This window comes from Solanum tuberosum, unplaced genomic scaffold (assembly GCF_000226075.1).
Source record: "Solanum tuberosum cultivar DM 1-3 516 R44 unplaced genomic scaffold, SolTub_3.0 scf00714, whole genome shotgun sequence".
NCBI classification, from domain to species: domain Eukaryota; kingdom Viridiplantae; phylum Streptophyta; class Magnoliopsida; order Solanales; family Solanaceae; genus Solanum; species Solanum tuberosum.
Genome location: NW_006239627.1, coordinates 9,627 through 24,480, shown reverse-complemented (window position 1 = coordinate 24,480; position 14,854 = coordinate 9,627). Strand labels below are relative to the sequence as shown.

General features: G+C 31.8%; 1 pseudogene; it reads left to right on the top strand.

The window, feature by feature from the left end:
- Window positions 1-7,455: 7,455 nt before the first annotated feature.
- Window positions 7,456-8,690, top strand: LOC102585373 (aquaporin PIP2-1-like; annotated as a pseudogene).
- Window positions 8,691-14,854: the final 6,164 nt, after the last annotated feature.

Sequence of the window (14,854 nt, the reverse complement as noted above, 5' to 3'; positions counted from 1 at the left end):
TAGGGTTTTGAGAGTTGTGGTTATGGGGGAGAATTTTGTGTACCTCCTTGTATTCCGAGTGAATATGTTGAGGTTGTTTCTCTCTATATTTTGTACTCTCATATTTATAGTGGATTGCTCATCTCCTTTGTGGACGTAGGTCGATTGACCGAACCACGTTAAATCTGTCTCTTTTGGTGTGTTTCTCGTTTGTCCTCTTACTCGTGGTCTTTCGAAGTTTGCTTTGCTAGCTTCCGCATTACACCTGCTTATTTCGATCCTAACAATAATGGGGTTAAGACAACAATCAGGTCAAGACCCAACCCAACACAACCCAAATTTGTTTGGGTCAAAATGGATAAGATAATGGGTTGAATTATAGGTTAAGACCCAACCCAATCTAATTTTTACTAAGCTTAATTATTTTATTTGTTCTTTAAACTATTTTAGTACCTAATAAAAAAAAATATTCTTTATTATGCTATATACAATATATCAAATTGAAAAAAATATTAAAAATGTTTCGACAAGACTTTTCATGAGTCAATTCAAATTACATATATCAATCTAGGATGAACTCATAGGCATCCTCACTCTTAGAACCATGGAACACAGGTGGTTTCAATTTCAAGAACTTAGTCAACATCTCATGTTCATTACCAGTCATAACAAGACCCAACAAAGGACGGAAGAAAGCATCAGTACCTACAGTTCCACCCACCTTGGGAACAGTGATAGCAATAGAGGGATTGACGGGAGCTTGAGTTGCTTGAACAGAGGGAAGCACTCCAGGACCAACCAATCCTTTCAGGAAAAGCATAATCTGCTGAGCTAATATTGGATCTAAGGGAGGGATACATGTAGTCTCAGCCTACAGCTCTTACTCTTGTCCAACACTCTTCTCATCCTCAATCTCTACATTCTCCTCTATCTTTTCATGATGCGCATGAGGGGGCATTCTCAACCGGAATTCCATCCTTAGTTCTTGCTACCCTTCCTCGGCCTCTACCCTTTTCTCTTTCTCTACCCTTGCCTCGACCGCGGCCTCTTGCTGCAGACTCCTCAGCGGGATCATTGACGGGAGTTGCAAGCTTGACACCGTTGAACCTAGTGTTAACCATCTGCGAACAAAAGAGTAAAAGAGATTAGATACCAATTCGGATCACCAGATACCAATTGGACTCAATTTATAACACGAAAGGAGACAAAAGAAAACAGAGAGATTTCTAAAAGTCCTATAGCCTCTCGAAGAAAAGTACATACGTCTCTGTATCGTTCCGCAAGACTCTACTAGACTCATTTTGGTACATCGAAATCAACGAACCTAGGGCTCTGATACCAACTTTATCACGACCCAGACCGTCGTGATTGACACCCACACTAACCCTTCGATGTGAGAACTGTTACTACAACTCAACTAACCAAATTAACGAAAACTAAAACATTTAAAAATATGAAAGCAAGTTTAAATATCTAAAGGAAAAATAGGGAGTTCCCATAAACTCCGAAAGTCTAATAAAAACAATTGCAGAAATAAAGCCTAGAACCTGAAAGTCAATGTACCAAAACATCTACTAATGACAAGTCTAAAAAATGGGTGCAACCCCAAACTAAACATAAGAATATCTAAAGTACTAGTCTAAGTATGAATGGAATGAACTAAACATAACGAGAACTCATGACAGCCTGGAAGAACTAACTAACCCTTGAATTTAATCTCGATCAGATCTTCTAAGCGAGGTCTGTCAGTAGCCGCCTGAAGATGCCCTGTACTCAACAAAGATAGAGCAAGCGCAGTATCAATACACAACGACACTGTACTGGTAGGATCACGTGGCTATCCCAATAGGTGAAACATATATAAGTCATCACAACAATAATAAGCATGCATACACCGAACATATACAATATCAATTATCACTTACGAACAATATACAATTTCACAATTTTCAAGATATACAATCATGCCAAGTCAATGGTCCTCTCATGGAACCCATACCCAAACTGTTAGTGTATCGATACGTGGTACCCGATCCAAGTTAGTGTGCAGGACGTGACACCTGATCCCATATATGCATCGGAACGTGGCACCCGATCCAAGTTAGTGTGTTGAAACGTAACACCCGATTCATTCAACAAACCATAATCACAATCACAATGTATATTCTCATAATCATACAATCAAGTTATGATTCATGGCATACAATTATTCAATCATCCTCATCTACGATTAGTGTGATCAATAATGTAACATTCACATACATACATGCATTATAATGAAGCAATTGCAAATATATATCACACCAACATGAAATCACAACCATCACCTACCTCGAACAAAGTTTGAATCCCCTAAGAAACTTGATTCTCTCCTTTCTAGATTATTTCCGTTTGTTCTTGGTCTACAAACAATCAATATAACGCGAGGATCAATAAACAAGACCTAATTACCCGGATCATAATCAATAATATCAACCCTAGGTCAAACCCTTGATCCCCATACCCAGATTAGGGTTTTCTTCCACCATAATTCCCCATATCAAAACCTCCCCCATCGATAATTACCCAAGAACTAAGTTCTACGGATCGAAAAATGGATTTGGGGGGTGAAAACCTTACCTTTAGCCTCAAGAACGGTGGAAAACTGTCAAGAAATCGCCTGGGGTCGTCCCTTAGCTGTCAAAGTCGAAAAGAGCATAATAAAAAAATTGGGATTTATTTCCGACTTAAGTCACGACTGGCCCGCTATGACGGCCCCGCAGTGGCGGGAAAATTCCAGCCACAGCAGTTTACGCGGAGACAAAACATCATAATTAGAGTCTCAAACCCCCATTTCACAACACACCTTCATCCCATGACACTCAGAAAATATCTGTTCACGCTAAGATTAGTTTCGAAAGTTCTACTCACCCGAATTCAATTCCGTAAAGTCGTACGGATTCCTCAACGTCTTAGTTATCTACTCATGTGATCAAAATCATAATTAGATCTCCCATTTGTTACCATATTTCCCGAGACTCACATGACTCCGATTTCGTCCAAATCTGGATTAGGTTGGAAAATTTCAAGTTACTACGAAAAAAATTTCCTGTCCAAAAATTTTCCCGATTGGCTTTTCTATTACGACGGGAGCAGGTTGTTACAACACACCCCTTAAGAAACTATGAATATAAAGGTAATTTTTACTAGATCATCCTTTAAATATAATAAATACGATGACTTGAAAAATGTAATAGGGAAATGACTATAATTAATCATAAAGATAAATTAGGAACTAAGTGTAAAATTATCCTTTGATTTCATAAAATGGACAAGTATTGTTAGACATCCCAAAATAATCTAGTAAATAAGTGACAACTATTGTTGGACTATAATCTAGTAGCTCATTAATTAACATTTGAATTGTCTAATCAAATTTTATTTACAAATAGACTGATTTGTTTGGTGATCAACACATGTCAAGGCATCAACCGCATATTATTCAAAATGACATTATTTTTTTCAAGTAATTACAACAGCCATTTTTTGAACAGTATTGAGATGGAAAGATATGAGTGGCTGAAAGAGTCAACAATATGGGCTGAGTTGGAATTGACGGTGGTGTCCTCTATGGCCCAAACAGAACATCAAATGATTTATTTTTTCTTTTCCATTCCAACCTAAGGTGGTCGGTCGTATTGCCGAGTAAGATTTATAAAAACAAAATCGTTTTCTATTAAGAATTTTTTGTTGTTAATAATCAGAGGCGGCTCAAGCCCACTGCAGTATAATCTACACCGATCTAACAGTATCACTCTTGACTTGTCCCTTTCAGGATATAACAGTCTATCAATGTCGTACAACTCAAACAACTCCGAATTAATTGAAGAGTCCAAAGCTTCACAAAAGAACATATTCCTTCAACATATAAATATTATCTTTTGTATATAGTGAATATAGTTGAAGACTTCGAATATCATTCTTTGTCTCAACTCTCTCTTTCACTGCAATACTAATCTCAATATAAACACAATAAAATACTACTCATCTTTTTCACTCTATATTTTCTTGTACTTATCTTGTTTTTCCTTATCTCTCAATACAAAGGAACACCACACTATTTATAGTTGATGAATTCTTCCTTGCAATGAATATGAAAATAGTGGGTAGTAAATTTGTCAAATGAATAGCTCAAATGTTACATAAGTAACAAGACATAAAGATAGAATAATTGATGAAATGAAGAGTTAGTGATTACATAAGTTACTAAAAATTAATGACCACTTTCTTTCACAATTGATGAGAGTAAAGAGGCACAAATGTAATGTCCATCAATAGACATTACATGATATATAATGTGACATATAATATATTTTTATTAATATTAAAATGTCACACCAACAATCCCCCACTCATTTTAATATTAAGATAGGAGAGTTCTTCACAACTCAGTTGAAGGTAGACTATTATGCATAATAAAGGTGTGCTCAACATTGAACATTCACTTAGTAAAACAATAACCTTTACTCCAGAGTCAGTAGTGGTCTCAGACTTGAACTATGACTGCTTAAGGGAAATAAAGTATCATTGCTTACACACAATAGTCAAGGTGTTGACATAAGCTTTAATAGCCAGCACATTACGGCCTTGTGCTATCACGGTTTCATGAGTCTTTTTGAGAACAAGCCCATTCTCATAGAAAGCGACCTACTATCACTCTCACATAGGTGAAATCTATCAACGGTGCTCCTATAATTTGACACCCCACTCATACGAGATACAAACTTTCATTAAGAGTTCAAGACTCAACCTCCACATATCATTATAGGATAAAATGCACTTACATCATAGGGATTGAATAAAATTAAGAATAGTGCATATAACAACAAGTCATCATATGATTCGTTCTTCCCATTGAACCTTGTTATAGGATCTCTAGTCTCCCCAAGTTGGGTTTCCTCGTATATGACTCAGAAATTTATGAGCTTCAATTTCATCCCCCTCAATGTGCTTCAAACCCTTTTTCTTGCAAATGCCTTAGTTCATGAATCTGCAAGATTATCACAAATAATTTTTACACAATTAATATTGATGGTATACCAATGATCAATACGATCTCACAATATTGTGTTTTCTTCTTATGAGTCTGAATTTACCGTTATAACAACGATTTTGTAGTCAACCATTATATTGATGCTATCACAATTAATCAAAATTAAAAAAATTATTTTCTCAAAAATAAAGTGTTTCAATTCACTTTTTCACTAGTTGAAGTTTATTTTTTATTTTTTACTTCAACCTTCATAATAGAGTTAGCAAAAAAATAATTTGCTTTTCTCATCCCACCAAAAAACACCAAATTTTTCTCATCTAGTTTGCTTGTACCTTCAAAGTACTTTTATGCAAACACAACATCAAGTCAAGATTTTAGTCACATAGCTCATATTTTTATTAGGCTAGCAAACTCCCTTTTTTTATTTGTCACAACTTTCTCACACAATTGAATCAAAAGGAGTTGCAAGACTCACACAACCAACAAAATTGTATTTCACAAACTTTTCAATATTATGTGACTTGACAAGAAAAATTTCATCACATGTTTTATGGTATTTTTCATTTCAAGAATGAAAATTTTCTCCCCTAAAATATTTTATGTTAAATGGCTACTCAAGATGTTTTTCATAACCTATTTATAACTCTCATGTTAGAGCTAAAAATCATCTCATTATTGCCAAACAACAACAGGTGATTTTCTCAAAGATGCAAAAATCATATTTTTTCACAATGACATTTTTCCTCATTTCATGATCCCCCACTATTTTAAAATTTTCAATATCATTTTTTCCATGAAAAGTAGTATCACATTTTTCATTAAATATTAGGTAAAACGTTTTTTTTCTTTACCTTTTCTCCACTTGAATTTAAGAAATAGAAATCTTCCATCTCTTGAAAAGAACGACGTTGAGCGGAATTATGTTGAGATCCCTATCTTGATATCCACACTTTTTTCAAACTGTAACAAAAACATGAATCTCCTTAAAATTGTTAGTGTAATATACCACAAATATAATAAATTATAGTTGAAAATAAAATGACAAAAATGAATAAGCAAATCTTTAGGCTGAGGCACATATATCTCGCTCTTTAAGGAGATTCAAGCCCACTGCGGCATAATCTATACTGATCCAACAGTATCACTCTTGACTTGTCCCCTCCAGGATACAAAAGTCCATCAACATTGTACAACTCAAACAACTCCGGATTAGTTGAAGAGTCCAAAGCTCCACAAAAGAACACCTTCCTTCAACATATAAATATTCTCTTTTGTATATAGTGAATATAGTTGAAGACTTAGAATATCATTCTTTGTCTCAACTCTCTCTTTCACTACAATACTAATCTCAATATAAACACAATAAAATACTACTCATCTTTTTCACTCTATATTTTCTTGTACTTATCTTGTTTTTTCTTATCTCTCAACACAAAGGAAGACCACACTATTTATAGTTGATGAATTCTTCCTTGCAATGAATAGGAAGATAGTGGGTAGTAAATTTGCCAAATGAATGGTTCAAATGTTATATAAGTTACAAGACATAAAGATAGAATAATGGATGAAATGAAGAGTTGATGGTTACATAAGTTACTAAAAACTAATGAACCACTTTCTTTCACAATTGATGAGAGTAAAGAGGCACAAAATGTAATGTCCATCAATAGACATAACATGATATATAATGTGACATATAATATATTTTTATTAATATTAAAATGTCACACCAACACTATAAAATACAAAAAAAACTAAAATAAGATAAGTGTCAAAAACACACATAATCTATTCCTTTTTTTAGTTTCATACCTAAAAACTAGGGTTAATACCTCAGATGGTCACTCAACTATCCACTTTTGCCTCAAAAGTCACTCAACTTTTAATTTTCACTAAAAAGTCACCATGTGAGTGACTTTCTGAGGAATGACTGGATAGTTGAGTGATCCTCTGAGATATTAACCCCTAAAAACTATCACTTATTCCCTAAAAACTATCACTTATTAGTTTGAGAAACACACATCTCTAACACTTTCATCATGGTGTGTGTACTACACTCTCTCTTTTATCACAAAAAATATCACATCACACTTCACATGAACAAAACATTACACGTTGACAAAAATTAAATAGATTATTAGTATGGTTAAAAATTAAATATTAATGAATTATTATCCTAAATAATAATATTTTTTTATAAAATAAAATATAAAAAATATTTTTCTTACCCCACTCCATCACTTCCTCTAACCGTGATGGGGGAGGGGGGCAGGAGGAGGTTTCGGGGAGGTGGTGATGGAGTGGGTAAGAAGAATAATTTAATTAATTTTTGCCAATGAGGAATATTTTATCTATATAAAATGTCATGTCTCAAGGTTTTTCTCAAATAAGTCCTCTAATTAAATTCCCAACTCCATAAATACCGCCAACAATTATCAATCAAATATCAAACACTTTTCAACATCACTCTTACTTAGCCTAAAAAAACAGAGAGCCAAAAATGGGCAAAGACATTGAAGTTGGTACTGAATATGCACCAATGTGGTGGTGTTGGTATTCTTGGAATTGCCGCCAGCACCCTTAATTTAACCTGAAGAGTTAGGAAAATGTTCATTTTACAGAGCCATAATTGCTGAATTCATAGCTACTCTTTTATTTCTCTACATAACTGTCCTCACTGTTATTGGATACAACAGTCAGAATTCCACTGATCAATGTGGTGGTGTTGGTATTCTTGGAATTGCTTGGGCATTTGGGGGTATGATTTTTGTACTTGTTTATTGTACTGCTGGTATTTCTGGTGGACACATTAACCCTGCTGTTACATTCGGCCTTTTCTTGGCCCGAAAAGTATCGTTGGTTCGGGCCATAATGTACATTGTAGCTCAGTGTTTAGGAGCCATTTGTGGTTGTGGATTGGTTAAATCTTTTCAAAAAGCTTATTATGTTCAGTATGGTGGTGGTGCTAATAAGTTGAATGATGGATATAGTACTGGTACCGGTTTGGGTGCGGAGATTATTGGAACTTTCATTCTTGTTTACACTGTTTTTGCTGCTACTGATCCTAAGAGGAATGCCAGAGACTCACACGTTCCTGTAAGTATAATTTTGTCATGTAAAGTTTAATGATGATCCGTTAAATTAAATCTTCAATTATGATAATTGAAGATATTGGCGCCACTTCCAATTGGATTTGCGGTGTTTATGGTTCACTTGGCTACAATTCCTGTTACTGGAACTGGTATTAATCCTGCTAGGAGTTTTGGGGCTGCTGTTATTTATGGAGATCACAAGGCTTGGAATGACCAAGTAAGTAAATTTGATGAGTTTCTTTTGTAAATTTGATGAGTTTCTTTTGTTAATTTTTGAAATAGTATATTTTGGTTGACTAATTGAATTTTGGTTGTTAAATTGTAACAGTGGATATTTTGGGTTGGACCATTTATTGGTGCTGCAATTGCTGCATTTTATCATCAGTTTATTTTGAGGGCTGGAGCTGTGAAAGCACTTGGTTCATTCAGGAGCAATGCCTAATAATTATCATCAAGAATTGAAAATTGTATATAAGTATTTGACAAGAAAAGTCTCTTTAAATTATGCTTTTTTATGTTATTAGAGTTGTCTTGGCTGTTTGGCATTTGTTTTAGAGTTGCTAAACAATGTCACTACTACTTTTTTTATTGGTTTCCTTTTTTTGTGCGTTTCTGTAATTTTCACTATGCTTGTTTTGAGCATCCAAATAATGGAATTAATTATGAACAAGGCTAATATCCATATATCTCCTTGCCTCTTTGTTTATAACTTTTGTTCTGTTCAAACAAAAATGGAAGTACTATGGTAAAATTGTTGTTATGCGATTAAGAGGTCACATGTTTCAAGTCGTGGAAACACTCTTTTATTAGATAACTTATCAAATTTTTTTCAATGACATTGCCATAAGTTTCATGAAAACTCTGTAGCGATTCAATTGTGCATGCCTTAGATACTTCTGAGCCCAATTTCCACTGAGCTACTGGCCTATTGCTGCTGCAGTTCACAGGGGCACCATGTAGTTTCATACATACTCTTGCACTACGCTACCGATAACTATTGATTCTAATACTGTACAAAATATTATATATACCAATATAAAGTAAGATTTAACCACGAAGGATGTTCAATTAGATACCTGAGAACAACGTCCGCCCTTACTTTTTTTCATGTTATCAGTTTACGCCTACGGTAAGATTTGACTAAAGAGTGTTCTATTGGTATTCTCAATCCTCACTACGATCTTGTTAGTAATTACACCAATTTCAATTAAATTAACTATCCTAAACAAACTTATCACATATCACAACCTTTGAGGGCTTCAAAGTTAGCTCACCCTAAGCTTACAAAATTAGAGATATGAAACTAATCGCCAAACTCGATTGGTAATTTGGGGAAAAACAACAAAAAAACAGATGTAGAGATATCTTAATTCTTAACAATCCTCAAATGATGAAATACAATATCACATCTATTTAATTAATTAAACCAAAATCTTTAGGGAAGAAAACAGAATCCCCCCTACCTAGAAAAGAAAAAATTAGGTCATATTGAATCAAGAGTCCTCAAAATCTTCATCTTCTTCTTCTTCAAATATAGTGTCCAGTTTGGGAGAAACTGAAATCTTATTTGGTGCCTTTACTACTGCTGGAACAGCAACTTCCATCCAACATTTTTGTTCCCTTTTAATGGCCATTAAGTCGGGTATGATTGTGTACGCACCACTTTTTTTCAAGACTCTACTCGTGGAATTACACGAAATACGATAAAGAGAGTGTTCAGTACTACTCTCCCCTGTTTTATTTTGACTGTATTTTCTTGTTGGGTTTGAGAGAAGAGAGAAAGAAAGGGGCTAATATTTAAAGAGTTATGAGGGAGGTGAAGTGTCGGTAGAAAGACAGTGGAAACATCGCTTGTGAATCTTGTCGTGTTCAATGTTGCTCAATTTCGGGGTAAAGACATGAAACATGTGGGAATTAAGCACGCGCTTTAAAATCTTGTCGTCTTCAATGTTGCTCAATTAATTTTCAGCGCTTACAAAAATTTATTGCAAACATGATGATCTTTTTAATTTATAAAATAATTCAAAACAATTCCGAATTGAATTATTGACCGTAAATTTTTCTTATATTTTTTAAATATTTTGTATTATCAATTATTGAGACTTATATTACTTTTTGTGTAGTTTACAAATATATAAATTTCATTTTAAAAATTTTGAAAATTTCATGAGCAAATTCTCCATCAAACTTAAACTGTTTGACTCCCAAAAAGTGAAATGTGTCACATAAATTGGAACAGATGGAGTACCTAGGTCCTAGGCCTCTGGTGACTGAATGACTTTGTGTTTTTGCTCTTTAATTAGCCTTTGATTAATTAGGTGTAGAATTAAAAGATAAAATAGTAGATACTCCACATAATAATACGACAAAACTTATGTAAACACTCCTATTAAATGTTTAAGATCAAACAATACGGCAACAATATTGTTTTACCTTCTTGACTTTTTGGTGAAGAATTTGAAGTGTTTCTTTAATAACATACTTGCGAAATCAATATTTTAATAATAGTATATTTTAAGGTGATACTTTAAAAGTAAAAAAATCAATAATTAAATGAACCGTACAGATACCGAAGAGAAATCGATATGATTGGGATGTTTTAAAGAATTTAATTTTGATTATACATTATAAAATATCCAAAAAAAGATAGATGATATAATTTTTTAAAAATAACCGATTGAACCGTTCCATTGACACCCCTAATTTTCAATTTAAAACTATCATTTTTAAACTTCATATTTAATTCTATGCAACTAATTGAAGCTCATGGTTCTTACAAGTGAAGGATCTTACAACTTTTAGCATGCTCCCAATTCATCATAAAGCAACTAACTTTGACGAATACTTTGCTATATCATATAGTGTTAAATTGTTAATATATAAGACATGAGTTAATTGTAACCAAATCTCTTTACACATGCATCCTTTTTCTTCTTATACATACATAAATCTTTTTTTTTAGTGGAGAATCTTTTACACAACAAATATTTAGCTAAGTATATTTAATAATCATAAAAGTTGAACGCTTGATCATCTTTATTTAATTTTAATCGTCTAGTTGGAAGATGGGAACTGTGATTATAATAAATAAAGGCTTTTAAATTATTTAACGATAATAATATAATTATCGTTATATTACATTTAGCAATAATTATATAATATATATATTTATGACTAACACTCTATATAAATGTCGTTAAAGATTTTAGCAACTCTGAATACAAATAACACTAGCACAATTACGATTAAACGAGAAAATTTATTGAGACTAAATTTCTCATGAAAAGGGATGAACAATAAGTTCCATCAGAAAATAACAATTCTAAAATCATTTCAACTTCACTGATCTCAACACTTTAGGGAATAAAACACATTCCCCTATCCTAGAAATGATTTCATAAAAATTAGAATCCTCAAAATCTTTTTCTTCAAATATTGTCTCTAGCTGAGGAGAAATTGAAATCCTATTAGGTGCAATTAGAACAGCAGGAACAGCAATCTCCATCCAACATTTTTTGTTATTCTCATTTAAATTGGCCATTAGATATTACAACATGCAGTATAATCCCACAAATGTGGTCTGAAGATGATAGTGTGTATGCGAACCTAACCCCTACCTTGAAAAATAAATAGATTATTTTCAATAAACCGTCTATTCAACGAAAATCTTCTTCAAAAGTACTCTTTCACGAAGAGAGATGTAACTTCACTCTTGAATCTTTACTATTTTTTGAGTATTTCTTTTTGTTGTTGTTGTTGTTTTGGTTTGAGAGGAGAGTGCATAGAGTGAAGGCTTATATATATAAAGGTGAGATGAAGTGAGGTAGCTCAACAATAGATTATATTCATCTGAATTCATAACTTTTAACACAACGTGTATATATATATATATATATTAAAGTTACAAATTTAAGATTTACCCCGAAAAAATATTTAAAATCTTAATAAATAAACTCATTAAATTTAAATATTGAATCCGTTCCATACGTTTCTCCTTTTTCTTTTAATTGATTGAGATGTTGTACCTAATTACCGAGTAAAGACGTGGAACATGTGGGAAATAAGCACACTTATTATATACTTTTATTTCTCTAATCTTATTATATATTTTTATATTCCTTCTCATTTACGCAACATTCTCTCATTGAATCCTGAGTTTTAAGTAATATTTTTTTTAAAAAAAATCAGAATAAAGGAGATAAATTTAATTTTTATGTGGGGTTAATTAAAATATTGTAGTGTGTGAGACACTAAATGTAAATGTGAGATATTAAAGAAAGACGAAGACAACATCAATAATTGTTAGATGTACCTACTTTCCCACGTGCAACATGGGGTATGAAGATTAGATTCAAGATTAATATCTTTTTTTGAAACACTTGGGGGTCGTTTGGTGTAATGAATAAGAAAAGTTAATTCTACGTAAATTTTTGAGTGACCTTTAATTTGTTGTTTGGTTGTAAAGCCTGAGATAACTTATTTCAAGATTATCAATTAGTCCTGGGATAAGTTATTCCTTACTGGGGTGGAATAGTGATCGCAAGATAACTTATCCTAGAATAAAGTATGTAAAACAACATAAATATCCCCTTAAACTATCTTTTATACACCATATGGAAAAATTACTAAAATACACGTCTTATGTTTCCTTATTTCCAATATCCCCTTCTATTTCTAAAAACCTCTAAAATCCCTTATTTCTTTAATGTATCTGAGCTACATACTAATGTATCTGAGCCAGTATTTAATGTATCCGAGCTACATATTATGTATCCGATTTGTGTTACTTTTTAAGGGATTAATGTAATTACAAACTAAAGAGAGATAGATTGTAATTTCATATTAAAACTATGTGATTCCTAAAATTTACCCTTTTTATATTCATGTATAATAACATAATTTTTAATAACATCACAACCTTAATTATTCGTTATTTTTATGATAATATATTTTTCTGTTAAAAAAAACATTTTATAAATACAATTTTTATTTATGAATATATTATAAGTTAAATTTATTTGCCTAATTCTTATGCTTATTTATATTGGTATATGTTTGTAATTATTTTGCTTTTATGGGGTATTTGCTTATTTTCCCCTTTATTTTATAATGTATCCGAGCTAGTTTTTAATGTATCTGAGCTATTTTTTAATGTATCCGAGCTACATATTATGTATCCGGTTTATTTTATAATGTATATGAGCTACATATTATGTATCCGAGCTAATTTTTAATGTATTCGGTTTATGATATAATGTATCCGAGATACTCTTTAATGTATCCGAGCTACATATTATGTATCCGATTTGTGTTACTTTTTAAGGGATTAATGTAATTACAAACTAAAGAGAGATAGATTGTAATTTCATATTAAAACTATGTGATTCCTAAAATTTACCCTTTTTATATTCATGTATAATAACATAATTTTTAATAACATCACAACCTTAATTATTCGTTATTTTTATGATAATATATTTTTCTGTTAAAAAAAACATTTTATAAATACAATTTTTATTTATGAATATATTATAAGTTAAATTTATTTGCCTAATTCTTATGCTTATTTATATTTTGATTTCTCTTAAAATGTTCACTTCACTGCTAAATTACATATATTTTTAATTAAATAGTTTATAACTCACTTAAAAATTATATTTTATATATCAATTAAAATGTAGATAACTTTAATAATAAAATTTCTCTTACTTTAAAAAGCTTAAAATGGAAGTTTTATTTTTAAGCTAAATAAGATGGAAGTTTTATTTTTAAACTAAATAAGATGAAAGTTTTATTTTTAATCGGGAAAATGCATAAGTACCCCCCAATCTATGCCCGAAATCCCAGAGACACACTTATACTATACTAAAGTCCTATTACCCTACCCCCCACCCCCCGAACTTATTTTATAAATAATTTTCTACCCCTTTTCAGCCTACATGGAACTATCAACCAGATAGCTTAAAAAAATTGTCACCACGCGCTGGGCCCAGAAGATAGTGCCACGTAGGCCGTAAAGGGGTAGAAAATTATTTATAAAATAAGTTCGGGGGGTGGGGGGTAGGGTAATAGGACTTTAGTATAGTATAAGTGTGTCTCTGAGATTTCGGGCATAAGTTGGGCGGTATTTATGCATTTAACCATTTTTAATCTAAATAAGATGGAAATTTTATTTTTAAGTTAAATAAGATGGAAGTTTAATTTTGAAAACACACGGCACAATTATGGAAATGCACACACAAAAATATTTAAACTAAATAAGATGGAGGTTTTATTTTTAAGTTAAATAAGATGAAAGTTTTATTTTTAAAACACAAGGCACAATCATGAAAATGCATTGTTGACACCTAATTTTGACCCTTCACGATAGAAGTTAATTTTCGAGCTTCTCTAGTTTAAAACGATTTAGAAGAATTAATTTTAAAAAAAAAAAAAAAAAAAGTTTGCGAGTTATCTTAAATAGTTTGTCATTTTTATCAAATAATATACATATGTTTCATATAATTATGTATGTAATTAGTACATTTTATGAATATTCGAAAATTGTCTCTAAAAAGATTTTAGTTTTACTTAAATATTTGGTTAATTAGTTTAGTTATATAATGGTTTATATTTTTGAAATAATTAGTTTATAATTAAGTCGATTATTTTATTTCGTTAAGATTGATAAGCTCATAAATTAATTATATTAATTCATCTTATTTTAATTACTAGCCGAACTTGTCCCAATTAACTAAGTTTGGCCATATTT